This window comes from Schistosoma mansoni, chromosome 1 (genome assembly GCF_000237925.1).
Source record: "Schistosoma mansoni strain Puerto Rico chromosome 1, complete genome".
Classification (NCBI taxonomy): Eukaryota; Metazoa; Platyhelminthes; class Trematoda; order Strigeidida; family Schistosomatidae; genus Schistosoma; species Schistosoma mansoni.
The window spans coordinates 57,867,823-57,872,229 of record NC_031495.1 but is presented as its reverse complement, the minus strand read 5'-3'; the positions used below and the strand labels follow the sequence as shown (position 1 = coordinate 57,872,229).

Genomic DNA, 4,407 nt, shown 5'->3' with positions numbered 1-4,407 from the left:
CCCAGGTGTCCCACAATAAGATGAAACGGCCGTCCAGTGCTTCCAGGTTTTCCATGGTGGTCTAGCTCTTCCAATCGATCACGATCTCAACTATATAAAATTACTAAAATCTCCACAAAATCTTCTGACAATTGATATAATTCATTCTTTAATACTATAAGTGATATTTCATAAAATTAGCTTGGTTAAAGAAAGAAAATTTGTTAATAAAGAAAGAACTACAAGATTTACAAAATAAATTGAATTTCACTACTTCTCAAAAAGCTATAAATGAAATGTACTTTAACAACTTACATTTATCGCTTTCAGTCGAATTTATGGATGTCATGTTCTTGTCAGTTAGTCAGTCGCAACGTAGAACTTCGTACGTACGTATATCAGTTCGAGTTGCCATACCACATTAACACAGAGATGCAGTTGTCGATTCAAATCCCATAGTAGTAGAAGTAGTAAGAGTATAAGCAATAATGTGAAAGATTAAGGTTTGAAGATGTTATTGAAGGAGTATAATCCAGTGAAATAAATTTGGAAAGAGAAAAAGATAGAGACATGAAGAATTCAGGAGATTAGATTTTGGCAGAGCACAAAGAGTGGATGCACCTTCGCCATTGCGTGTATTTATGAAGGACTGAGAGATGTTCGTACAATTGATTGATCACTGTGTAGTGACTAATGTCAAGTTATTCTTGGTGCAGATCGAATTCTACCTATCAAATTGCTATGCGGCCACTAGTCTAGGTGGCTCGATATCTCATAAACTATGTTGAGATGCTGGTCGGCGGCCTATTCTCCATTAGGGGTAACAGGCGTAGGATAGTAAGTAATGTTGAGATGTAAGGTGCTGGTTGGAGGTATTCGACAGATTTCGTGCCATTTGAGACTCGTCAGCAAGGTGCACCCGCAATCTTGAGATGGCTTTCTATAAGGTTTTCTAAGCATATTACTGGAAAGATTGCCTTAAGGAAAATATTATTTTTTATGAGTGTAATGGCTGGTCACCTAATTTATAATAGACATTAGAAAAAAGTTAATGCATAAGTTATTCAAAGTTATTGACAAACAACAAATATCTCTTTTACTCCACTTTTCAGAAGGCATTAATATAAGGCGTTCCTGAACTGACTTTTGTATTCAAAAGAAAAAAGGTGTTAAATCTGTACAATAGTAAAAATAATTGTTATGAAATAGTTTTAGCTATTTTCACAATGAACCGATATCAGTTAGTAAGCCAGTCCATGTGTCATTACATTTTAAGTAATTGAACAGTAATATTCACTCAGGTGAAATCGATTCCTCGTTACTATAATGTGTCGGCATTTCTGTACAGTTTAAACATATGTGACTCCCCAACAAACGTTGGTCGATCATGAAATATCTGTTCAAGTTTGTGATCAGAATGACTTTTGAAAAATTAAATGCAACGTAATTGTACCGTAAACTTGTTAATAGGTAATTTCAACCTGTATTACTTGGATATAAACAAAATTGAACTAATGATCAGTAAAATATATCATTATCAGTTAATTATAAACTTGCTTACTTACAAAATATATTAACCAAATTTGGTTATTCATTCTCTGAAGAAGTGGCTTACACTGAGTCACGAAACGTCAGAAAATCTAATTTTTCTACTCATTGGGATATTACAAATATATTAATTTATCTATATTAACTGAAAGTCAGAAGGTCAGCAATTAGTCAGTCAGTGAACATGAACTCTGATTATTAATTTTGGTCGCTATCTTAAAATCATGTGTGGATAATTCACTCGATTTTTGGCCATACGAAAATCCAAACCCTCTTTATGTATCCAAAATCAGTTTGTTCTCTTCCTTAATTTACCTTGGTAATATTGTTTTTTTTGATTCAGCATGGTGAGTTTCATATTACTTTCTCTACTAACCTTGTTTACTCTAAACTTCCATTTGTCTCATTGACCTTTTTCAAGTTTTCGGATATAAATATTCTTAACAGGTATATGTGTCATCATATTGATCGAATTGTATTGCCCTAATACATCACATAGTTCTGATAATCTTCGTCTCCATATTTCACTGTCCAAATTTATCTAGGGGACTAATTATGTTAAACTTTCTTAAATTGCCAATCTTTAAACCAATTCTAAAATATCACGTGTACATAATGCTGTTTTGCAGTTTGCGGTGTTCTACTAGAAAGCTATGAGTGGTAGAGTTTAACCATCATTTCAGAAATGAGATAAGTATATCACATTCGTCAATGAACAACTGTCAACTAATATTGCAAATCAACTTTAATATTTAAATTATTGTCTAGTGGTAATACATTCACCACAAAGCCTAAATGTATTAGTCTTGATCTTTGACAGGTTTTCAAAGTATGCAATCATGATTATCTACCTAAAGTCAGTTCCTGGCTATAAACTATTATCAAATATACCAGTTTTCTGTAATACAAAGTGTAAATGTTGTTGTTTATTTAATTGTGTATAATCCATTTTAGATTAATATATATTCTTAACTCCTCTCGTTTATCATTTACAATTAATTGACCATATGTAGAATTTTCACACAACTGAAATAAAAACAGAAATAATTTAAAATCTACATAATATGGGAATGTTTACAATGCATGAGAATTCTTACAAATTAATATTACAGACAAATAAAACTTTCTGTTAACATTATTATCTTCCTATTATACATTCACACAGTTTTCTCTAGCTATTGGGATTGATTGTGTGCCTGGTCCTACGTTGTAGCTGACTGATTGTGTATAACAATTAAATAGTAACTAAGGCCATTTCCATAATCATATGATAGTGTTACCTACAACAGATAAACAATACAAGACCAGCATAATTCGTTGATAACGTCGGTGATTATTGCGTAGGACAGTGTGAGTTCGAGCCTATAATTTTGCTATGGGTGCAAGTGAACTTGATTGGTATTAGTTCCAACCAACATGAATCTGGAGATTTCTGCTGAAAGTAACATTTTTCGAGAATTCAACTCAAACTATTTCCAAGAAAAATTCTTTAAAGTCGCCACTTTGGATTTTGAAGCCTCCTATATTTAGTTGAATTCAGCACTATAAACGGCTAATTTTCACGGCTGAAATAATAATAAGACTTCTGTCTATTTTATTTTCCCAATCATTGGAGGGGTATCGGGAACCACTAGGAATGTAGTCTCAGTTTCACTGGAAGTGATTGCGTGTTCCTGTCTCAAATCGCATAACATACGACGGATTGGAATGGCCTCCAACTATCGAATATCAATTTAGGTACAAGGAGATATCGAGTTAACCGGCTGAAATAATCGTTCTATGAAGTTGGTAGATGAAATTTGATTAGCTCTAGATACTACATAACCATGATATTTGTTTACTATTCAGTGACAGACCAATACAAGAAAGTAACAAACAGTTAGTTTTTACACATATTTGATCACTGCAAGTTGTCAACATATTATCTTATGTTGAGAAATCTTCAGTTCACTACAATTCAAGGTATTTGTATCCTGTGCACTATAATTTTGTTAGTTATTACAAACGACATACCAAATATTATATCCTAAATAACTCACTAGCATTGAAACTAATCAAACAAACGAGTTAGCTTATATTGCATGTCCTACTTTCTGTACATTACTCTGTACATAGATACATACTAGTAGTAAGGTATCGTTTTACAGTTTTAATTGATTTTACACATAGTGAACATTTATAAATTTCCTCTCAAGACATTCTTTATCGTATGTCTCTCCGTGTCCCAACTAATTGGGATGACTTCAGATTTCGTAATAATAGGGAAATTTTCTAAGTTTAAAAAAATCATTACGTAATATAAGTAGTAGTAGAAATGATTCGTTAGAGAAAATATAATTCGAGAAGAAAGAATAAATTCGCGAAATATGGTCATTTTAAAACTTGAAATCGAAAGGAAGACGAAAATTGAGTACGTGTGCATCTTCACAACCTATTCTAAACCATGTCACCCAATGTCTCTAACTATATATTAAGATAACGTGGTAGTCAGCACTTATTAGAGAAAATTGACGTAATACTGTAAACCAACATTTTGTTATTCCAATCAAAAATTTATTTTGTTGCACGCCTTTTTCTATATTTAAATAATTCACTTACATTTATTGTTTATTTGTCATAGGATGGACGTTTACAAGTTGGTGATCGTTTATTAACTATAGATGGTCAAAATTTATCTGGATTATCTACTACTGATGCACTTAATCGTTTAAAATCTGTTATTGCAAAAGATTTGAATGAATCTCCTCATCCATGTGTTCATCTTTTGATCGCTCGACCTCGAGATGGAACTAATTCAGATAATTCTTGTGCAAATTCTATGGAAAATAAAAGTGAGAATACAATGAATAAAATCATCAGTTCTAATCAACGTAAATCTTC

The 4,407-nt window shown here is 32.2% G+C and overlaps 1 protein-coding gene across 1 annotated transcript in view; it reads left to right on the top strand.

The window, feature by feature from the left end:
* Positions 1-4,407, top strand: part of Smp_157550 (cell polarity protein) — a gene marked incomplete at its 3' end in the record, with an annotated part of 68,511 nt that overhangs the window by 33,204 nt on the left and 30,900 nt on the right. The window lies entirely within an intron of this gene.